Source organism: Rhamphochromis sp. 'chilingali' (assembly GCF_963969265.1).
Source record: "Rhamphochromis sp. 'chilingali' genome assembly, chromosome: 3".
NCBI classification, from domain to species: Eukaryota; Metazoa; Chordata; class Actinopteri; order Cichliformes; family Cichlidae; genus Rhamphochromis; species Rhamphochromis sp. 'chilingali'.
In genome coordinates, this window is record NC_137931.1 from 18270496 (window position 1) to 18295549 (window position 25054).

Below are 25054 nucleotides of genomic sequence, written 5' to 3' on the forward strand. Positions count from 1 at the left end.
GGCGGTAATCATTGAGGCAAGATGGGTTGGAGTTTTTGGGTATCGGGACGATGGAGGTGGATTTGAAGCAGTAATGTTTTTCAGCTAAAAAGAAACCTGGTCTGACTCCTACCAACTATATAAAGAGTAACTGAAGGTTAAATGCAGCTAATATGTCCTGTTTTAAGCCAGGCACTTCCACCTCAGCTCCGCTGCGTCTTAGCCACCATCGCTAGAACCAGAGCAGGGGAGAGTTGGAACAAACCATTTTGGGAGGGGGGGTTATCTATACTTTTGTTGTTAAAATGTTACGTTTCAAACAAGTACAGTACTGTATGCTTTTTATATTTTTAGTAGTGTGTCACACAAACAGCAAATATTGCCAAAAAAGTAAGAAATCTGCTGAAGCACCCCCTAAAATCGCCCCTGCTTTTCTATCCAGATTGGCAGTGTCTTTGGGATCATTGTCACAATGAAAAATAAAGTTGTGCCAATCAGTTGCTTTCCAGATGGTATTGCATGATGGATCAATATCTGGTGGTACTTTGCTGTGTTCATAATTCCATCAATTTTGACAAAATCTCCAAAACCACTGGCTGAGCCTGAAGCATGGCAGAGCTTTCACTGTGTTTTACAGATGGCTGTAGACCACAGGTGTCGAACTCACGGCCTCGAGGGCCGGTAAACATGTTTTGCAGTTCTCCAGAGGCCTGGTAATGAACTAATCATTTGATTCAGGTGTATTGACCCAGGGTGATATCTAAAACCTGCAGGACACCAGCCCTCGAGGCCTGGAGTTCGACACCCCTGCTGTAGACACTCAGTGTTGTACTTCTCTCCTGACCTGCTCTGTACATACCTAAATTCATTTCAATTCTTAATTAAATTGTATTTGTATAGCACCAAATCACAAGAACGAGGTTTTAGGGACGGGCAGCCATCTACTGCAACCGATTAGGGATGGGGGGAGGGGGGGGGGGGGTGAAGACAGGACAATGACATGCTGTGGATGATGATTTCAAGCAATGGTCAGATCCATCACTCAAGACTTGCCACATTTCTGATTTTCATACTTCAGCCTTTTCTCCCTGTTTCCCTTCCTTAAAAATGGCTTCTTGACAGCCACCCCTCTACTGAGACCCTTTATGATGAGGCTTCAGTTAACAGTAGATGAATCAGCTAAAGGTCCAGATGCATCCTGTGTCAGGTCTTTCCTTGATATGTTCCTTTGTCCTAAGGTCATGACTTTCAGATACTCTTCATCTGCTGTAGTTTTTAGGCTTACTATTTCTTCTTTTGTGTTTTTTTTAGCTCTGTCAAATTATAGATATTTTTTTTAACAACAGGCAGTATGGTTGCACTGTTGCCTCATACGAAGAAGGTCCTGAGCAGTGTTGGTCAAGTTACTTGAAAAAAGTAATCAGTAACTAATTACTGATTACTTCCCCAAAAAAGTAATCCCATTACTTTACTGATTACTTATTTTCAAAAGTAATTAATTACTTAGTTACTTAGTTACTTTTTAAAAACACGATTTAAAAACCTGAATAGGTGATAAATCGATAGATCTTTCAGCCCAATTCTACTTTTTCTGCATAATCAGAGCGTTCTCACTCCCGAAGCGTAACATGTCGACGTTTTGTCACGTCCCGCGGCTTTCCCGAGGAACGCGAAAGGAGACCTTCGGCGTTCTTATGGTACGCGGCGGGTTATGGCTGGAATCCAGTGCAATGACGCTCCCGCGGTAACAGACGTTCCAGCCCTGTATTCCAGCCCTAAACCTAACCTTATCCCTAGCCCTGACCAGAACCTTATTCCTGACCTTATCCAGGACTTTAATGATGTTAAATAGCGTGTTTCTAAGTGATTTGAAGAAAAAGAGCGAACATGTGTAGATTCAGTCCAGACGGTTCTCATATTCCTCTTTTTTCCGAGGTCGTCATTTAGGAACGTGGTGGGTAGCCGAAAACGTAATATGGTGACGATTTGTCACCTAGCGTAAAATGTTACGCTTTGGGAGTGAGAACGGTTGGCATAATCCATCATACAAAATGTAATCAAATGGAAAAGTCTCTTTTTTTTTAAACTTGTTTTATTAGTTTTAATCTTTTAACTTCAGGCATCAAGCAAACATTTAATTATATACAACATTCACTGACTGGAAGAAATTTGTTTAATATTTAAACCTATTTTCTGCACATTCCAGCACATAAAATATATATTTTTTGTGTTTACACTCACTCTTTCAAATAGATGCAAGTAAAACACAGCAGAAAATAAATAAAATCAAAGACTAGCGGTCCTGTTGCTCTATTTTCACCTGTAAAGCAGGAGTAGGGTAGGCGGAGATTTACCCTGGTGCAGGTGTGCTGCAGCGGTCAGTGGAAGAATCCGCGAGTTTCTCTGTGAATTTCCCATTACGTCATAGCGCACTCGGTGCTTGTTTAGAGGGTTTTTTCGCTGTAAAAAGAAGTTTTGTTCCCACGCACAACAGACACTAATGTTTTTGTCACTTTTTATGGAATCAAACTCAAAATAAGGTCAGTACTTCCACGCTTTAAACGCTGCATGCTCATACTCTCTCCCACACTCGATATATTATCCATTGTTGATCTGCACACAGCTGTTGTCACTAACAGCGCACTCGCTTACGTCACTGTCATGAGACATTCTCGCAAAAAAAATCACGGTTTTAGTAACGCAGTAACGCAGCGTTCCTACGGGAAAGTAACGGTAATCTAATTACCGTTTTTGCAATAGTAATCCCTTACTTTACTCGTCACTTGAAAAAAGTAATCGGATTACAGTAACGCATTACAAGTAACGCGTTACTGCCCATCTCTGGTCCTGAGTTTAATTCCTGTGGAGTTTTCTAAATTGCCCATAAGTGTGAAATGTTGTCTGTGTGTTAGCCCCATGGCAGGCTGGCGACCTGTCCAGGGTCATCAACGTGTCAGAGTATAATCATTCCAGCACGTGCTGTTTTATCATATCCTGTTAGTGTTTAGATTTCAGACACACAGTTTGCAGTAAAAACATGTTGTAGCTTTGTGATGCTTTATACGATTTGAAACTGTTTTTAAAGTGTGGATTAAAACGAGTGGAGTCAGCCAACATTTGAGCTTACCACATCGTATCTTACATGTTTTTTTTAAACATCAAGGCAAAATGTTTGTGTAGGTGTGTGCCCCATATTTTAAAGCTCCAGTCAGAACAGCTGAGTCACTGACCATATCCCACTGCAGGCTTAAAAGAAGGTGGCTTTTAAGAGGACACCCACATTATTTTTCTTCTTTCTGAATCAGACTGATAAACAAGTAATCAAAGAACTGAACAAAAAATTCTTATACAGACAGCCATGGACACACATGGACACACACACACCTCTGGGTAAATAAAGGTGAAAGAAAAGAGAGTTGGCTGTAGATTTATGGCAGAGTGTCAAGGAGAGGAGCCACTGACAGCTGGAGGACTCCCAGTCCTGATGCAATTCAGGTCACGCAGGCACACATTAAAGAAAGACACATCCACAGGTCAGTCCTTGGTCTGCTTTTTTTCTCCTTCAGTGAAAGGCAGACTTTGAATAGAAAACTAATTCATTTCGAAGCAGTTTATTTTAGCCCTGCATGCCATTTGAAGCTGAACAATGCCCATAATTCTATTACTGCTGTGACGTCCGCTGAGGGGAAAGAAGCTGCCTGTGACTCAACCGTCTGCAACCCTCCTGCCTCAGACTGCATCAGAAAGTAACCCTTATTTTTTAAAGCACTCAAAGCACCAGGTATCTATTTTTGGTGCATCCTTACCAAGGGTTGCCAACTTTTTAACTATCAAAGAAGGGATACTCTTGTGCTAGAAGCACAGTGCACAGCCAGCTGGGCATAGTGTAAATATGCACTGCATGTTCATATTCTTATAATAAAAACGCAGTAAAATGTTGGTATTCAGTTTAATCATTACCTCATCTAAAACAATAAAGAAAAATACAGTATATAATAATTTGGGCATTTCCTTTCAAAAATAAGCAAATAATAATAATGATGATAATAATAATAATAATAATGTAAAAACTAGCCAAGCCCCTATCGACTAGCATACTAATAGAAGCTAGCCAGTGTTAGCTCCTCACCTGCAGACTGTCTCAAGCAGGTGAGGAGGAAGCTTATGTTTTCTTTTATTTTCTACAACAGCATGCCGTTATCATTAAAAAAACAAACTGGCATGTACTGTAAATGTGTAGTTAGACTTCTTAACCAGGGGTATTAAACATAAGGCCCAGGAGCCAGAATTGGCCTAGCAATGTCACCAATCTGGTCCACTGGGCGGCTTTGGAAAATGTGAAAGATGGTATAAATTCTCAACTTTTAACTTTATTTTCGTACAGTTTTCCCACTGATAAAGACCTCCTGGATAGTCATCCATACTACATTTAGGTAGCAGATAAACAAGTAAATGATGACATCTACTAGGGAAATGTCTTTATAAGTCCACAGAAAAAAGGACATTTTGTATGAATTAACAAAAGCTTTGTGTTTTATAATTACGGGACAGTCTGGGCAATGAGCCACTGCACTTTTTTCTGTACTTTTACACATTTATTTCTTACAATTTAAGCCCAAAAGGTTGTGCAGTAATTTTTCATTGCTTTTCACTTATTTCAGTATAAAATCTAATTTGCACTGTAAATGTTAAACTTCATGCATATGGCCCACAGTATAAAAAAGTTATGACATCCCTCTTCTTTACACTGACAGGATAGATTCACTGACTGGTGGATTTGACATTGCTGACTTTGAAAGTCATTTTGTTCACATCTTCAAGCAGTTTTGGGGCAATGTTTAGTTTATTTGAGCCACTAACACCTTAACCTTCCTGCCTTCTTGGGACCTTTTTGTGCCACTGCTATGTGTTAAATGGCTGCCATTTCCACTGTGTTCAGTGGAATATAACCAAACTTGCCACAGGATAGTTTTTACCTGTCAATGTTAATATTCCAGTGTGAATTCCTTAAATCAGCCTAAAATGGCTGAGCAGCAGAAATCCCCACACCCATCACCCTGGGGACCATTTTCTGCCCATTGACTTCCATTATAAACGCTATTTTTCAACCCCAAATTATCATCATATGATTTTATTTTTTCTTCTTTTCTTGGATGTCAATGAAGACTCAGGGCCTTGAAGTTTTAATTTTTAAATTGCAAAAAAAATGCAAAAAAAATAATGGCAGGTCAAAATGTATGTTGGTGCCAATCTTTGGTCCATCTAAAGGCCTACTTATAATGACAATCACATATTACTTCAACTGGTTTTTTGTGGAAATATTTAGTTTCGTTTTTTGGTTTTTGGGGCTTATAACACAGGGCGCTCATGTAATAACACTGGGATTTGAAGGGTTAAAACAACGAAAATATAATTAAAACTTTACATGAATATTTCAGGGAGAAGTAGTTTTACAAGGTTGGCTAATTTAAAGTGGAATAAAATATGGATATATGGTCTTTTTATGGCGTGGCTGAGAATGGTCCCTAGGGTGATGGGTGTGAGTTTTTTAAAGGATGGCAGGAGGGTTAAAAAAACACCTAAATTTCCTTTCACCCCTCACACCCCCGCTCACTATTTCTCTTCTGATAGTCATAGACTCCCAAAGGCTCGTGAGCCATATGGCACCATCAGGGATCCATGTGCACTTGCGTCCCAGTGTGTTAGTGTGCTGGAGAGGGAGAGCAGCCGTGGCTCAAGGTGTCAGCAGGCAGGGTGGTTTAAATTTAACAGCAACAGGGCTGATCTCTGCATGGCAGGTCCTGTCTCTCCCCTTCTGCTCTCTCTCCTCACACACAGACACACACAGTCTGTCTTCATAGTCACCAGCCACAGACATCATCACACACAGCAGCAGCAGCAGCTCCCTGTCAGGAGACGCACCTCTTCGTCCTCTTTGTCCTCTTCCTCTCTCTCACTCATCAGACCACCTGGATTGTACTAGAGGCCAGCTGAGGACGCGGCAGCAGCAGTGACGGCAGTGGAGGAGAGAGAAGGGACGCTCAGCGTTGCAAAGGGAAGGAGAGCGGAGCAAACATTCACACTGAGGATAACACTTCATCCGAGCTGGCAGGCTGAAGGCACAGCCAGTGGCACTGCAGAGGCACATCAGCACCGTGGGCTAAAGATTTGCTGCGAGAGGTAAGGCTGGAGCTTGGCTATGAGACAGTGTGTGTGTTTGTGTCATAAGATGTGTGTATATCATCTGTTTCCTTTGGAGGCAAATACACAAATGCAAAAGGTTGTGAGCCTGTGTGATTGTGCATGGATGTCATGGAAAATTATCACTGAGTCATGTTTGTAATAAATTACAAGTATTTCATTTTCAGCCTAGTCAGCCTGGCATTTTCAAAATTGTATTTTATTTATTAAAAAAAATCTTGATTTAAAAAAAAAAAATCCTGAATTTATTATTGAAGTATAGTCTGTATTTCTGCAAAGCCTTTTGCGCAGATGCGCTGAACTTCAGTGGATTTTCAGAACAACCACTGAGCAGAACATAATCTGCATTGTGGCAGCTTTTCTGCAAGGTTGCTGCTAATTGAATAGATACAAAGATTAGAGGCCAGAGGAGACCCGAGGCTCTGAGGAGGGGAGGGCACAGTGAACTCCTGCTGATCTTAATTCAATCTAATCAGGTTGAATTTGCTCTAATTAGGTTTATTTCTTTGGCTGGGACAGACAAGGCTCTCACACATTTGGGTTTCTTTTTGCGGTTGGCTCTGCGTGACACTTTTGTTTTGCTTTCTTGGAGGGAATCACCATTACAGCTGAATCTGCTGATGAGGGCAGAACATGATATGGCCCCGGCAGTGGCAGCATGCCTCGTGATCAATTTGCCCACCACATCAAAGCTGGCGGTGATAATTCATCCACTCCTGTGCGGTGACACTAGCTCGAGCGGACGCTGGTGTTACACGGCGGGGTTGTATTAGTTGCAGCCGGGGAATTTCCAAAGGGCAGCGTGTCCATGAGAACCCACAGCAGTGTCATACAGTATCTGAGACCAACCAGAAGGGGTGGGTGACGGGAAGAAGGGAGGGAGGGAGGGAGTCAAGTTACCAATCTTGGACTCAAGTCTCAGATTGAAAGACGTGGGCGAGACTGGTAGCAATGAAGCATTTCCACTGGTTTAATTATGAAACTCTCACTTTATTATTTTCTCCTTTGGCTTATAACATGCCAAATCTTTCATCATATTATGGGATTGGGGAGGTGCTGTGCTGGCATCCATAGTTTGATGATGTGCTGGTATGTGGTGGTCAGCACAGTGAGAGCGAGAGATGTTACTAATAAAAGGATTAGCATAGCCTTTAAAGATCATCACATAACATTTTGGTTTGTGGTTACTCACAGGATGTGAACGATGATGGCTTGAGGCTGGTATTTATAGGTGGAATTTGGGGCTCTTTTTTGGGCTCCTGGAACAGTTGGCCATTTCCACCTCTTTTCTTTTTTTCTGATGTTTAAAGGTCTGCAATAAAAGCATCGACAGGTGTTCGAAGCACTCCTTCCCGAATGGAAGAAACCTTCTTCCTGTGAGTAAATATTTGGGCAGAAGGATGCCTTGCCGTTCAGGTTTAAACGGCTTGCAGTTTAGCTTGTGACCGGAAGTGACCGGTTAATCGGGTTAACCATGTATGATAGCGGGGCCGAGAGCCACGGCCTTCTGGTGCTGGTAATCTGCTGTAAGACAACAAAAGGGGGCTGGCCAGCAGGATGATCAGCAGGTTTAGTGTGAATGGTGTTTATAGTATGTGTGTGAATGATTTATAGACAGTTCACCATAGGCCCTGATGGGAGTGTCGAAGCAATGACAGGCCCCTCACATGTCAGATTTTAGATTGACAGAAACTTTTCAAACTCCAATTTTTTTTTATACCTGTTTTGTATAAACTCCTTCAAATGACTTTAAAAATGACATCCTGCCCTGCTAGAAAGTGCTTTGCTTTCAGTCTGATTGACAGTTTGAGGGTAGTGGGGCAGAGATCGCTAAGCAAGACACGCATTAAGGCAAACCTCCTGGCACCCTGAGCTTCACCAGCTGTAGACTGGATTAGAAGGTCTAGCTCAAAAGGTCTTATTGAAGGTGTTTGATTCATCAGCAGGAAGCGACTGGTGGTTAAATTCAGGGTTTAAAAACATGGATCAAAGATGCTTGAAGTTTACTCCTTTTTCATCCCCTTGGAAACTGCAACGGTTAGGCGAGTACAAACTTATAACCTACTCCAACCTAATAACCCCTCCAACCTCCAAATGTGGGCTTTTATACTTTCTAAATAGAGAAACTTTATCTGTCAGTGTCTAACAATGCTCAGGCAAGTCTGTGACCTAAAACAGTATTTGATTTCCCTGGATGAGAAAACCAAAATAAGGCTCCTAACTGACTATCCGCTTGCATTGTGTCAGTTATCTGAACCTAACTTTAACCATGACAGGAGTCTGTAATCGTTACACATAGTCTACCTGAACACTACAATCCTTATTTCTTGCTTTTTCAAGGCAGTTTAAATTAGTCTACTAAAAACGTGGCAGTAATCGTCAAACGGCCATTTGTGAAGGAAAATTAGGTGATTGCCGTTTAATTTGGAGCAGGGGCGGATCTACAAGGGTGGCATGGGGTGGCAAGTGTCACCCTAAAATTATCCCTTGCCACCCCAAGTGCCACCCCAGGTTTTCCATATGACAGTGTTGTTTATTAAAATAAGATAGCATTAACAGTTTGAGCATAGTTACAGTCAACGGTGAATATAAATGCTAAAACTGATTGCATAGTGTTTCCCCCCACCACCATTAACAAATGGTTCAGCCCATAGCAGGACTGGATTTTTTTCTTGTTTTCAGTAGCAAGCGATGTTTATGATTGTGCCAGAGCACATTTTGAACAACATCATGGGAATTTCACTTTTTACACAGATGTTACACTCTGGAAATGGAAGGAAGGTGAATGTTATTAACCCTCTGTGGTCCACGGACACGCTGCACCTCCAAATCACATGACTGATGTAAGCTGACATAGCAACAAGCTGCAGCCACGCAGCGAGACAGAGCGAGTGAGAGAGAGCGAGAGAGTTTTTAGATGTGGGAGATTTGTGACGTTTAGTGTGGAGTGTATACTTAGTGTGTTGTGTTGTCTTGTGTAGTTGTTCTGTTGTGTAGTCGTTTTGTTTTGTGTGTCAGTGAGGGCACTAATGAATGTCACAGAGGCACATTTGCAACGTAAACACTGTCAACCAGCGGAGTGATACACCTCCTGTTGTCAGGCCTGCAGGTTTATCCCTGTGCTGTTCTGTCTTTTGGTGGACAAACTTCTTTTTTACTGGCACACATCATTTGTGGGGCATCTTATTGCAACACCTGATTGTTCTCTCATTTTAGTTTTAGTAATATTTTTAAATGGTTGTAGAAAATGAAAAAAACAAAAAACGGCAGGTGTATTGGCTGCATTTTTAGATAAATAGTTGTATATGTTTACAAAACGTACAATTTCTATTTGCATTTCAAGTTATAAAAATTTACTCAACATGTCTGTGGTTTTTTTTTACAGTAAAAAAAAATACTACTCGTATTTTTAAGTTCTTTGTGTGATTTCAGATCAGTAATACTAATGCAGTATGTCAGTGAAAAAAACAACTAAATTCAGTTGAGCTGAAAAGAATGATACCAAACAAGGCAAGGGGAAAAAACCAAAATGAAACAATTTGAGGGTGAAATACAAGCGTAAACTCAAAAGGAATCAAAAATGGGCAGTTGTATTTCAGACCTCAGTGGGTTAATCCAACAAATTAGGTTTAAATTTTGGTTCATGACAGTGCAGATTTCTGACATTTTGTGTAATTTAAGCATATAACAATGTGATTGTTTTCTAACAAAAAACAGTCTGAAGCTTAATTAGACTTGTGTTTGTAAATGAACCGCCTCATTTTGTGTAGCTTTCTGGATTTTATAGTTATTGGGCTACATATTTATTTATTATAAAGGCTATACAGTACATAAGATCAAAACTCACATGTTTTATGTAACTAAAGTGTGTCATTATGTGGGCTACAGACAATAATTAAGTTATAGACTATATTTATATGAAAAACGTGTATACTTACTGCATTTGAATTATTTTAACCATATGTAACCACCTGCATATGTGTTTTAAAAAAAGGCTTTGATTTTGCCACCCCATTTGATTTCTTTGCCACCCTCATGCCACCCTAAGAAAATTTCTCTAGATCCGCCCCTGATTTGGAGGACTTGTTGAATGAATGTATCAGTACTGAGCGATTAGCAGGGGATTCGGCTTCTCAGTTTGATGGTTGAAAGTGGCTCCTTAAAAAGCTTCAGGGCTGATACGCAAAAACTGCGGGTGTTGCAGATTGTTTAATTGAGCTGGGCGTAGTGGGGTCGACAAGTACAAGAAGTGCATGGGTAGTGGGCCACATGGTGCTTGGCTGCAGGAACAGTGACTCGTTTCATTGGTGGGGATCCTGTTTCTCTCACAGAATACCAACAGCTCACAGCTCTGGGAAAAGAGCACTATATATACCCCAGTGTTGTCCAACATTAGTCTCTCTCTCTCCATTTCTCACAGCTTGCCTTCTGCTGTCAAGCAAAGTCAAAATAAGCCAGCCGAGATCCATTTTTCAGGCAGGGGTGGGTGTGGGGGGGCACTGAAAAATCAGCTGGAGTGTGCTTTCGCAGAAGACGTTCCCATGAGAGCAAGGCAAGACAAACAAACAGAGTGTCGTGGACAAGTGGCTATAAAAAAAGTGAGAAAGGTGCACTGGTGACCGTAGACGGTGTGTTTAGTGCAAAACACATGAAACACACTCGGGATGGGAGCTAAATTATCTTTACGCTGCTTCAGCAAAGCTTTTCTTCCTGCAGGTGCTTCACTACAGGAACAGCTCAACTCCAAGCGCATAAATAATTCACCAGGGTATCTCCAAGCCTGTTCTGCTCTGAGCGGTTACAGCATGATTTGCTGTGGCAGACACGGTCGTCGTGGTCGTCGCTCATCTCCGTGCAAGAGTAAAGCAAGTAACACTCGAGGTGCATTAGTACACCGTGGAGCATTAGTGACGGATGACTGCCTGTGCTGCATTAAAAACTATCAGCAGGAGGTGGGGGGGGGGGGGGGGGGGGGGGGGGGGGGGGTTGGCTGGAGGCTTCAATAATATGTGTGAAAAAGGCAACATGGTGAAATCCCAGACCCAAAAAACTCTTTGAACTCACTTTGAAGTTCTGCATAATCTGCAAAGTTCAATAACTTGCCAGACAGCTCAGATCACTTTCTTTTTGTCAGCTATGAGTCATATGTATATACTTGTAACCATTCATTCTCATTTGAATCTTGTATTGTGTCTGCATATGTTGCAACAAATGAAGAACGCTTGAAAAGGAACATCAGAAGCAGAATAAACAAAAAAAAGATTTGCGTTGGCTCTCGAGAGACGTCCTAAACTACAACGGAGTCGCTACTTTGAATCGAACTGGTGCTCTGAACAAAACACACGTCGGAAGCTGAAGCTGTAATAACAGACAAATATGATCTTGCTCAGCCTGTGAAGATTAGCTATGTTAGAGGAACATAGCTTAATATTGTTAAGTAATATAAATAGACAACTAAAATCTATAAAACTCTCAAACAAGGGACAAACTCTACTAATGTGTAAATTATCAAAGAAAGCACAATATTTATTTGTCTACAGGTCGTAACCCATTAAATATGTAACAGGAAGACTTTTATCACTTTTACCTTGGTCATATTATTAACTGCTACTTCATACAGCACCTAATGAACTATAGGACTCTGATACACATGAAAACTCGACTATGTGTGCTTATTACAAAGAAACCAGAAAACATTTGTCACCTTTATCGGATTTGTAACCCTGGCTGTCTTTTCATTTCCTCGTGCTGTGAATGTTCGTCATTCGCATTGTTGGGATTTGTCGGCGCGTCATCACCTTTACTTTGTTTAGTCCCTCTACTCTAAGTTAAATATACAATAAGGGGCCACTGCAGAGCTGTTTCCATGATGCAGCAGAATGTGTCAGGATGCTAGCTGAGGCTGTGGAGTCTGAGATGTAGGTTTTGGCATCTTTCAGTTTTTCAGACGATTGCTTTATCTGACTTTGGGGTGAATTTGCTGGGACGTCCACTTCTGGGAAGGCTGACATGTGTCTTGAATGTTCTCCACTTCTAAATAAGCTTTCTCACTGTAGAATGATGGACTGCATACTGTTTGGAAATGACCTTATAACCCTTCCCATGTTGAAGCAACAATTGCTGTTCATTGCTCTTGTCTTTCTTGGCATTGTGCATTCAGCACACACCTGAATTCTGACAGCAATAGTTTTTCTTACTGGAAGAAAAAGTAAACACAATGATTGTCACACTATGGGATAAATCTATGGTTGACTAAAACATAGCGTATCCATGGGGTGTAGCTTAGCCTGCTTTGTGGAGAAACATTATATAAATGTAATCTCTATAGAGCTCTTTACAATCCAACCTCAGCATGAACCAGCTCACATCTTGCTGCTATATCTGCATTGTGTTCCCCTAGGGGCCTTGGCTTTGCTTGTGAAATTCTTGGCATATGCAACACGATGGGATAAAGTGACAGAGGTGGCAGCCTGATGCTAAAAATTCTCTGCGGGGGAAAAAAATAAAACACCCAAAGGGGTCCGTGAGTGTGTCTGTGCTCCTCTTTGGGCCTAAGCCTCCATTGTTGCTCCTGTCTGTGTTTGGTGTTGCCATAGAAATGGTCCTAGTTGAGATGCGGGCTTAGCATGGATCTGTAACTGTGAGTGGCTTTTGCATTCGTTAAATGACGGGGTCAGTTATCAGACTATTTTCTGATGATCCCCCCTCCCTAACATTTTCCCTGCTACCTCTTATTTAAGAGAAGTGAGGCATGTGGAGAGCAAACAGGGGCAGAAGTGGAAAGGACACAAGTGTCACAGTGAGAAATGTCACTGTTGCACCCTGGGACATATTTGCTTACTTTCGCCTGGATGAAGTGGGAAGTTGTCCTAACTGGGGGTTTTTTGCTCACAGAGAGACTGTATTTGGCACGAGTGCTGCAGTGTCCGTCTGGGACGAGGCCAAAGGCTGGACAGCAGACAGTGTTGGTGCGGATGAAGCGGAGAACGCTACACCCCTCTGCCAAGATGACTCATAAGCAGAGCGGGCGGGGGGTGGGGTGGGTGGGCAAAGCCACAATAGTGCTTCAGAGTTTGGTGTCCAAGTTGGACAGGATGAACTGCGGTTTTCCACAGCTCATCATGAAAGTGTTGCGGTTTTATTATAACCTCTCGTCCTCTCTAGCGCTGCGATCCCTGTGCCTGAATCAGGGATGTGTTTTTTGCACGACATGTTACGTTGTTTTTGTCAACTGCTGTGCAAAAAAGTACATGAATGCAGAGGCAGCTAACTTGAAGGATTTATAATTTTCCTCAGCTGATAAACCGCACTGATGACTCAAAGAATAATAAACAAAAAACAAAAGAGATCTGCAGCTCTGTTCTTTACAAATGAAATGCTCAGATCTTGTTCAAAAGAAGCCATGAGTCAGCTCCTGGAGAAATATTGCTTTGCTGCTTGGATGCAGCATAGCCACTAAATATTGAGTTGATACAACCTCGGGACAAACCTCATCTTGTTATGTATGATGATATATTTTTACCTATGATGATTAACCTATACGTACTTGTCAGTCACCTCTAATAGATTAAAATGAATGACCAGCACAGGTGAAACTGAACTCACCCCACTTTCACTTTAGGAAACAAAACCAAAAATCCTGATCACACATAATGAAATTCCAATGAGACGTTTCAGACAATCACATCTATAATACCTGTTTGTCGATCAGACACATCCACCCGGTTTATTACAGTTTTCAGTGGCATGTTGTGCTGTAATTACAGCTTAGACATTTGACTTGTAAATTGCCCTTGTTGTGATTCACTGGACAGCTTACTGAGGATGTTGCTGGGCAACTGGGTTAAGTTAAAAACTGAATAAAGATGCTTAGGGAACCATAACTATCTCCCTTCCCTACATAGTGGGTAATTATTTTTCTCAAAATTAGCTTTTGTAATAATTTTATACAATTTTTTACAATTTTCAACTGCATTTCTGTCTTAAAATGATCAAAATGTATTTTTAATATAGAATTATCATTTTAATTGTTATCGTCAATCCATTCCTGCTCTAGTGAGCAAATAATTATGTGTGACGAGGTCATCTTTTCATCTAGAGGTTAATCAATACCAGGATCACAGCAGAAATGTCAGCTTACCAGATAACCAAGGTGTTAAAGCAGCCTAGCCAAAGATAAAGCTATTTAACAAGAAAATAAATAAGTAGGATCACGAGATTTGAAAGTAATAAGGGGACTAATACAAAGGTAAATAAATAAAAATGATAATTAATTCATGCATTTGTAAAACTATTTGACGTGTAGATCTGGTGTCAGTATTTTATGGGATTTTGATTTATTTTTATGTAGTCACTTATTAATTTTATTTATTATTATTATTTGACAGCTTCAGTCCTCTATAGAGTGCAGTACATAGCAGCAGCTCAGAGATTTCTCCAGTTTTTTTTAATGTTTTGCTGCTATTATTCACTAAAGATGATGAATTTTACTTTGAGGAATATCCATAATTTGTAGATGCAGTTTTTTTGCAGATTGATGACCCTCTGCCTTTCTACAGTGCTACAGCAACATTCACTAATTAGCTGCAAAATGTTCCTCCAGCTGTTTCTCTGTAGTACCACTTACTTTTACTTTTTTGAGATGTGTTGCTGGCATTAAATTCAAAATGAGTTGATATTTTTCAGGAAATAGTGAAATGTCTGTGTCAACGTTCAATATGTTTTCTTTATTCTGTTGTGAACATAATACAGGTGAGTGAAATTTGCTAATCACTGCATTCTGTTCCTTTTCCCATTTGTACCAATTCATGTACTCTTGTGTATGGCACACAGTACACGTGTGCACACCTGGATACATGTTACTTGTATTGCTGCAGCCAGTACTTTGGCTCTCAATATGCTGTAGCAGGTTCACTGCGTGTGCTTTTAGACTTTAAATGAAGCTAACAGACTGCTAACCTTTCTGTAATCACCGACTGACAATCTCACATCAATTAAAAAACACCCAAATGTGAACTAATTTAAAATGCACAAAGGAGCAGCGTTGTGCACCTTTAAAGCTTTCAGTCCTCACACATTTTTAGAAATCATACAAAACTTTCCACTTCTTCAAACCCAGCCTGGTTAGTGACTCAGGTTTTCTTTGTGTTCACTGTGCTGTTACAGTAGCAGCTTCAAATGTCCCATTTAAGTTTATTCAAACAGCTTATTTTGGAATATAGGACAAATCTGCAGCAACCACAGGTCTAGTGATTTAGGCCAATCAGAGAAAAGCACCTTCAAAGCTTTCTAAATGAAACCCTGGCTGGAGCTGACTAGAGTAGAGTTCTTATCTGACTTCTTGCCTTCTCCTCACCTCTACCGTGCAGGGGATTGGGTGACCTACTAATTTTAGCCCAGGCTGATTTGTTGGCTGCTGGACAGTTTGGATTACAGGCAAAAAGGAGCTGACACATCAGTCATAATTCAGAGGATAAAGAGGAATATCACCACATATGTGCTTCATTTATTATTTACTACTACTATAATTTTCCAATTTAAAAAATCTCACTTATTTAGACAAAACGACTCCCACAAGAGTAAATCATCACAATGACTTGAAGCAGAATAAAACGTGTCCAATAATAGTTTTACCTTCTATTTCATCTGTAATGTATGACCTCACAGCTACGGTAGCATTACTCAGAGGACTTATAAAGCACAGCAATGCTCCTCTCACACTGACAATGCTAATATGCTGCTGTTTACAATGTTCGCTGTCTTAATTTTAACTTTAACATTCCCTGACGAGCACCACACACTTGGAACAGCTGAGGCTGGTGGGAATGTCAACAATTCTGCTGGTGTTTTTACTCAGTTCTGCATTAGGACTAACATCATGGCTAATGAACATGAATACAATTGATTTAATGCCATTTGATGATCTATGTGTTGTCACACCCACCTTCCGTTACTGTTGTAACATGTATTCAGAATTCTGTGTCTTAATACCAAAGCTCACATTCAGATTTTGGACTTTTCAGTTGATGTTGACTGAAGACTTTGAGCCAATCTGTGAGTCATTAATGAGTGACAGGGAAAAGCCCCCTGCTTTAACAGAGGTAATCTGTTAATCAGTGGCATTAGGTGTGAGGGCAAAGTGACACCATGTGGGCCAGCTGATCGATGCTGCGAACCTGTAATCCTCTACTTTCAATCTGCTGTCACTGCACAGACGGATGGACTGACTGGGATCACATGCATGAATGAACACTTGCATGCTGATGCCTTGTGAGGTTTGTTATGTAGCGAACGCTAAAACGTCCAAGAAAGACACACCCTCAGATGTAATTATTTATGTCATGAGTGATGCGGCAGATTTCCATGACGAGACAAATTAACAGCCTGCTTACCAGCTAACCTGCCCTCAGACCACAGTCTGGGATAGACTGTGAACTCACAATACATTAAAATGTTGGGGTAAACCCACAGACACTAAGACAATCCTTTAACAGCCCAACTTGTTCATTGATTGGTTAATCTGTGAGAGGGTCAGCTTGCTTAGTGCCAGGTCCATGAAGGGATCTGACAATGAAAGCTGCCACCAATGCAATGATCCTTTTACAATAGAGTAAATTAGACAGCAGCAGTGGTAAACAGGAAGAGCAAAACACATTCATGCTACATAAAAACAGACACTGAATGCTAAAATGAATAAGAAAATATTGCTAAACTCCCTAACACTCCCTAACAACTATGTACAGTGAAGCCAGTGGTAGTCTATGTAGCCAAATGAATATCTGATAATGTCCAGAAGTTCCACAAGGCCACTCCCCAAAACACAAAAAAGTGCTGCCCTCTGCTGGCTGTTTGAAGCAGAGGTTCCTGTGAAAACTACTTTAAAACAAGACTCCACTTTAACCTCAAATTAAGAAAGACTCCAGCTGTTAAAACAATTTAGAAACATTTATAATGCTATAAAACTGCTGTTAAAAAGAGTGAAACACCAAAACAAGAAAAACATTTTGTATCTTTTAAATGTTTAGCAGTGCAGCTCTGTAGCTCATTGCCTTTGAGTAAATAAAAAAAATGTAAATCATATAACACCTTCATAATACTTGTGGCAAACACCAGACCAAATTGGCACCTACATGATGATATGAAATTAAAAATTAGGGAAACTTTTGAAGTCACACAGAAGTAAGTGAAGTATGTAAATAAATAAGTATTCAAATAAGTAAGTAACATTTATTTATTAAGCACATTTCTCAGACAAGTGGTCACAAAGCACTGTACACAAAATAAAATCCATCCATCCATCCATCCATCCATCCATCTTCCTCCGCTTTATCCGGGACCGGGTCGCGGGGGCAGCAGCCTAAGCAAAGAGGCCCAGACCTCCCTCTCCCCAGCCACCTCCTCCAGCTTATCCGGGGGAATACCAAGGCGTTCCCAGGCCAGCCGAGAGATATAATCTCTCCAGCGTGTCCTGGGTCTGCCCCGGGGCCTCCTCCCGGTGGGACATGCCTGGAACACCTCACCCAGGAAATCAATAAGAAAATTAAATGCCACAGAAACAGTACAAAAACAATAAATGAAATCAATGAAAGTATCAACAGAAATCCTGGGAAAATGAAAAGGTTTGTAACAGAATCATTTAGTTAACACACACTTTCTGATGTGAACAAAAACACAGTAAGCCCATCTCAAATCTCAAACCTAGCCTAAACCCTACCTACACCGATCTGCTGACTATCTTGTAGAAAAGCATGTCCATGTCTTAAAGTGCCTGACATGGGAAGCTTAAGAAAACGCATAAACAGCTGCAATATTTTTTGGTTGTATCTTTCTGTATCAGTCGATTTAAAGAAACTTTATTTGATAATTTGTTGGAAAAAATTGCTGCCCTTCACACTGGATTCATATACAATTGTTGACTTTTGCAGGTGTTTATATGTGTTTATCTTTGGGATTAAACAGAGGAGGAATGAGGTGTTGGGATGTGGGAGTTTGTGGGTGATCCATCATCTTCCACGGTGGCCCTCGTGGTGACAGGCTGTTTCAGCTATTCACACCTCCTTACCACCATATCTGTCTGGAGCTGCTCCATCATGCTGGGCACACATGAGGGAGAGCAGGAACAGAGGATCAAGTTTAAACAGAACTGGATGTTTTTTCTTTTTTTTAAATTCTGCCTAATGTTGGGAAATTTGTGAAGATGTGCCTTGTTTTGAGTGCTATAGGTGAAACTGGTATAAATATAAGTGAAAAGAGAGCGCACAACCAGGCTCCAGTTGAATCTTTGAAGTCACTTATAAAACATTCTTTTGAAGACAATGTTTTCAATCCACAGGATCTTCCCCAGGCATGTTTCAAAGTGTGAAAAACAGGCTCTTCTTTTACAGGCAATAATCAGTTCAGATTACTGTCCCTAGCAGGTGACAGTGGATCAAAACATCGCTTTCAAAAGCAGGTTTCTAAAGAGAATTTAATTATTAAATTGTAGCCTAACAGTGTGCAGTCTGTTTCCCTTTTGTGGCAAAATATAAATGAAACTCCAAGTGAATACCAAATGAGGGGTGTGCAATAGAAATTCTATATCACTATGAACTAAATTAGCAGCTCTGTCAGCTTTAGTGCAACGAGGATGTGAACAGGATACAAATTTGTTTGGATACTGCAGAGCATCTTCTAAGCACTTTTTGAGGTCTAGTCTAGGTCTTTCCTATCACAGGTTTCGTTAAAACTATTGTACTTACAATAACACATACGACTTAGGAAGGCTCTTTTCATTTAGCACTATGACTTCCACAGGAACTACCTCATGCTGCACCTGGCTGCACCCCATTGAGTAAAACCAGCAGCTACTCGAACCCCCTCCCTGGCCTTGTTTCAGGGTCAGGCCCAGGAAAAGCTGTCCCTGAGTTGGGCAGCTTGCCTTGGGAGATCCTACTAGGAGCATATGTCCCTGACAACAAAGGTCCTGGGATCACAAAGGCACACAAACCCCACAATGATTCACAGAGGCTAGTCTGCATTGAAAGGAGGCAGTCGAGGTTGTTTGTGAGGTGTCCTAGTACTGTCCTACCATTAAGAGACCCCAGGACAGACCCAGGACATGCTGGACATATATATTTATTATTTATATATATCTTGGCTGGCTTGGGGATGACCCAGTGTGACCACCCAGGTGAGCTGAAGGAGGTGGCCAGTGAAAGGGGGATGTGCTTTTCTTTCCTTACAATCCTACCAATGCCCATAGCTTTTAGCGGTCAAAGTGGGCGTCCATTTAGTTGGACAAAAATACCTTCAGTGCTGGAAATGTGCCAAACCTTTCCTTCTGAAATACAAAAGAGGTGCTAAAGCTTCAGTACTAGCCATCAAAATACAGCCAACATTGACTTACTTGACATCAAACCTGCACAAACATTTACTCTTTGAGTTAATTTTCCAGTTTAAAATAACTTTTAGCAAAGCAAGTAAAATGCTATTAAATGTAGATGTTGCATAAATTTGATTAGAAATCAAGGTTACCAAAAGTAGCCTTCCCAACATTGAATATTGATTAGTGCAGCTGTACAGCCAAGCAACAATCAACACTGACGAAGTCATGCAAACGTCTGAAACACGCCGGTGAGCCTTCCACTGAACCGGACGACCCCTCACATTTGGTTTGTTCATTGTGCCATCCAGTGGAGTGACACCCCCGGCAGCTCCTGGACAACTCAAGCTCCATCACTCCTCTTTCTCATAATCACCTACTCCAGAAGCGACAAGGTTACAGTCTGATGACACTGAGCAAGACGCATCTGCCAAAAAAATGAAAGCTGATACAGGATATTAAATATATCGGGCATGTTTAGACCTCGTATTGAGGCTGCCATGGGAGCCAGCTTGGCTAAACATAGAGCCTGTTTGAGTGGGTTTAAAGAGCAACAGTCACAGCGTGAGGCTCACTTGGTGTGCGTCATCTTCTGTTGCGCTCATGTTTGAATCAAAACAGTGTGACCGGCGCCATTAAAAAGTCATTTTAGTCTTAGTTCTGGTTAAGAGGTCGAAGAAGTTCTGCTCCGCTGTCTGGCTTTGTTTTCATGAGCTTGACCTTGTTAAATGCGTAGACCTCAACATGAGGAAGAACAAGAGCAAATCTCTGACATACAGTGAAGACCTAGACAATTAATGATATTACTCACGCCTTCATGCAGACAAACACACACACACTGTAAAACGCAACATTTGAAGCCAGCCGTGAGGTCATGAGAAAGATATCCTTTTGGCACCACAGTTGCTCAAATACAGACTAATACCAGGCAGAATACAGTATGTGTGTGTCTGTGTGTGTGCATTTACACATTTAGAGCAGCAACTGAGACAAACTGCATGTATGCTCGACCGCATTTCATGTTTCCAACTCGGGCCTTCTCCCTTATTCCTTTTAATGTAAACTAATGCTCTTCGTCTGTTTTCCCAGAGGATTCATCTCCTTCCCTGTCTTGTTTTTTTTTTATACGTGTTACCTGAATGAGCTCATCATTTGGAGAACAGTGTTTTGGCCATAGACTGCTTATATGGGTGTGAATAGTGAAGCCAGTGGAGAAGCACTGAACCTGCTTTATTACTATTGACCAGCAGAGGGTGACTCCTTTGGATGCAAAAAAAGTCAGATTGCATGGAATATTTTGAGGACAGAAGCCTAATTCTCACTTCGTTTATTACCAAAGTTGACACAAGTGGCTTGCAGATAATGAGTGCAAAGGAGGTCAGGCTGTTTCAAAGTGAAACAGCAGTAACTGAAATAACCACAGTAACCAAGGACTGCAGAGTAGCATTTCTGAATGCACAACATGTCAAACCTTGAAGTAGATGGGCTCCAGCAGCAGAAGACCACATTGGGTCCACGTCAGTCAGTAAGAACAGGAAATGTTCAGAATTTGCATAAACACATAAAAGCATGGATCCACACTGCCTTGTATTAGCAGGTCAGGCTGGTGGTGTAATGGTCTAGGGGATATTTCCTTGGCGCACTTTGGGCCCGTCAGTGCGCCAAAGTGCGCCACTCAGGTAGGCAGCAACACAGCCTACCTGAGTGTTGTTGCTGACCATGTCCATCCCTTTATGACCACAGTGCACCCATTTTGATGGCTGCTTGCAGCAGGATAACACATCATGTCACAAAGTTCAGATAATCTCAAACTGGTTTCTTGAACATGACAAAGAGTTGTACTGTACTCAAGTGGCCTCCACAGCCACCAGGTTTCAATCCAATAGAGCACCTTTGGGATGTGGTGGAACGGGAGATTCACATCATGAATGTGCAGCAAACAAATCTGAAGCAGCTCTGTGATGCTTTCATGTGAACATGGATCAAAATGTTCCTGGCACTTTCTTGAGTCATCCATGTGTGTGAGTACCTTATTTCGTCAACACCAAATGTCTGTAAAACACTAAAATCTCTCCATCAACAATATTCTTCATCGTACAGATCCCTGAAAAAAAAAGAAAGAAACACTGATCCTGCAGATTTAAATGTTTTCTTTTGTGTGCCCCCTTTTTTACATTTACAATCAGAAAACCCAGGTTTGATTTTGAATATGCTGAATCACATTTGGAATATTCACCTGAATGTACCCAGAATGGCAGCATGGCGCCCCCTGTTGATGAACAGATACGTCCCTGCTGCCCACTGTGCAGCAGTGTGGCTGCACATTTTTACTAATCCAACAAGAACTGATGCCCAAAAAACAAAAACAAATAAGAGATATTCCCCATGACTGTGCATGCAGAGCTATTTTTCTCCAGTCGATACCAGTAAAAAGCATCATCAGTGCTCCACTTCTGAAATGCTAGATGATTACTGAATCTGATGCCTGCCTCTGCGGCATAATCCATGTATTGGAAACATGCTAAGATGACACTGTTACAGTTTCGGGCCAGTCCAAACATTTCATTGGATTGCATCATCCCGCTGAGAGGAGGCCTAGATATAAGACAAAAATGTGCAACGGTGCTCTTTTTCATTAGACGCACATTTCAGCAGCCATAAGGCCTGCAGCAGAAAGTCGCCATCATCCACCCTGCTGATTTACAAAAACCAGCATGCCTACATCTGAGCTGAAACATCTCTATTCGTCTCCAAGCGTAACTCCTCCGTCGCTCTGGAGGAGTTACAGCGTGTGCCTGAAGCTGTGGACGACTTCAGTGCAGAGGAATTCCCAAAACTGCTTCTCCTGCTGCTTTACACTAATACTCGCAGGAAACATCTTCAACGGTTTTACGGCACCTCTTCCAGCCTCGAGGCCCGAATCCTGGTCGCTACCTGTTGCTGCGGCAACCGCACTGTTTGTAAACATTTCACTGTTTCTCTTGGACCAACGAAGGAAACCCCTCCAGCTGAGCGTGTTACTCTCTGACAGCCTTTCTCTGGGTGCTGACCTATTTAGCAGTGTTTAATAACACTTTAAGTGAAGCAGTATGAGTAGAAACACTAGACATATATTTTTATTTTATAATGGAAACACTTTTCTTGAGAAGACCCACACCTTTTTTTCCACAGTTTAAAAGTGTCCCTGTCCTCTCTAGTGTGCATATTTGCCCCTTAATGGGTATTACTGTGACCATTAACGCACAGTATGTGTGCCTGTATATGAGTAAAACACCTAGATGCTGTTTCGGTGTAAACTCGCTGACTTTTGTTACATTATTGGCCTCTAAACTCTTACACTCTTAAAAAGTTAAATACAAAACAGCAGACCTCTGCTAACAGCTGTGAAGCTCACTGTCTTGAGATCACAGGCAAGCTTGCATATTTCCTAAGAGGTGCTTTTTATTTATTTCATTGAGTCTTTCTGTATTTTTTGTCAAGTATTTTTTTTAATCTTTGATTTAAAAATGCTATAAGTAGTTTCTGTGGTGGCCCTGAGAGGTCACTCAAAGAAAGAGCAGCAAATAGGAAAACGTTGTACAACAAAACACAACTCAAGTTAAATAAAACAATGAAAATAGACATAAAAACAACAAACCCCCACAACAACACACTTTTATGGCATTTTCCCCCTATTTGCTGGTGTTTTCTTAAGTTGCAGTCTGTTTGACCTTTCAGGGCCATTGTAGCTTTTTCTCCTTTCTTGCCAAAAAGTGACTTCCAGTATTTAAAATGTTGTAAATGGCTTGATTGTGTATAATATATCTCTCATTATGAGCCAGAAAGGACATCCCTGTCACTAGGGAGAAGCTGAAATCAACTTGATGTAAAGTTTATATATCTTTTATTTATCTGGGTAAAAAGTGTCACTGACATTAAAATGTCTTTTTCAAGAGAGATCTGACTGAGAGAGCAGCAGAAATGGCAACAAATGAAACATCACAGTTCTATCAAGATATTGTAGGGGACAATAACACAAGGTCAAGAAGATCATTTCAAAGCAGGTTATTTCTTTATGCACTGTGCAATCCATTGTAAATCCTGTTTACAGCAGTCTATTTACCAATATAAGCAAGTATATTAGGCATAAAATAAACACATATAAACATCAAAATCCCTTTTTTGGTGCAACTAAGTTTGAGCTTAAAGGAAAAGCGCTGTTTTGGGATCTCACGACATTGTGACCTTCTTTGGCTCCAAATGCCTTTGCAGTTTAATCATCGCTGACCCTCAAATTATATGTGTTCCTTTTTGCTATTAGAGCACATGGCCTTGCATACACAAAAACGCATAATTATGATTGTGAATAATGATGCACATGATCGAAAACGAAGATGCCGTGACATCATTCAGCAGAAATGCATGCAGAGTAAAACATGAATAAATGAGTTTATAATAACTAATGCAATAAACAAGAAAGAACAGCATAGCTGGGACCAAACACTAAAACTGGACTTTGATTACACCAAACTTTGGTGGTGTTAAAAATAAGTGACATGTTACAGTTATGTGTGATAATGTACAGCGTTAAGTAAATTCTTCAATTATTTCATTATGAATTTGCCCTCCATGAAGAACAACTTTCTATTTCACACCATCACTTTTAATGGTTCAAAGAGTAAATTTTTTCCATCTTCTGGGAGTAGAATGAATAGAATTTCCTGTATACAGTAAACTGCTGGAACTGCTATAAAATTGCAGGAACATTTGTAAAATGTCCTGGTCTTTGTAAATACAATTTAATGTGGTAAATGTTAATGCTGTTGAGTGAAAAGACAGCAGCTGTAAAATTTTATTTTCAGTTAAGGAAAAAACTTAAACTTGAGCTCATCTAAGCAAAACAATGATATATCAAGTCCCAACACTGCCTGTGTTGGTTACTGCACTGGGTGTAATAATGTTGCCAAAAACATTCCAACGCTAGCGAAGTTTGAGGGGCTTATATTTTAAAATGAAATTCTCAGTTTCCTCTTCTTAGCTGATAGGATGGTGTGGTCTTTTGCTAATGTACCCCATCTGTTTCAGAGATTCTCTTCTGCATGCCTTGGTAGTATTGGGTTGATTTTTTGAGGGTTTTTTTTCCCCCCTTTCCTATTATTTGAAACAGCCCAGTCATTCTCCTCTAACCTCTGGCATCAGCAAGGCATTTTCTCCCAGAGAACTGCTGCTCACTGAATGGTTTCTCTTTCTCTATAAACCCTAGAGATGGTTGTGTGGGAAAATCCCAGTAGTTCAACAGTTTCTGAAATAGTCCAACAACCATGCCAAAATCCACGGTTGTTGGAGTCCACTGTAAAATAGCAGCCTCGTGCTGGGAACGACTGTTTTTGTACAGCTTATAGTTATAGAAACCTCACATTTAACATCTGTTGTTTCTTTTTAATAAAAGCTTTTGAGGTAAGCTAACCTGTTGCTGCCTCAAAGCTGAAATGATTTTTCCCAGTGCTGGTTTAGAGGTGTATACTTTAGTCTCTA

General features: G+C 40.9%; 1 protein-coding gene across 2 annotated transcripts in view; it reads left to right on the forward strand.

Moving 5' to 3' along the window:
- Positions 1 to 4805: 4805 nt before the first annotated feature.
- Positions 4806 to 25054, forward strand: part of filip1l (filamin A interacting protein 1-like) — a 108409-nt gene continuing 88160 nt past the window's right edge. For both annotated transcript variants that reach the window (XM_080877494.1, XM_080877495.1), the window contains exon 1: positions 4806 to 6159. The gene's annotated coding sequence lies outside the window, so the exon portion shown is untranslated. The remainder of the gene's footprint in view (positions 6160 to 25054) is intronic.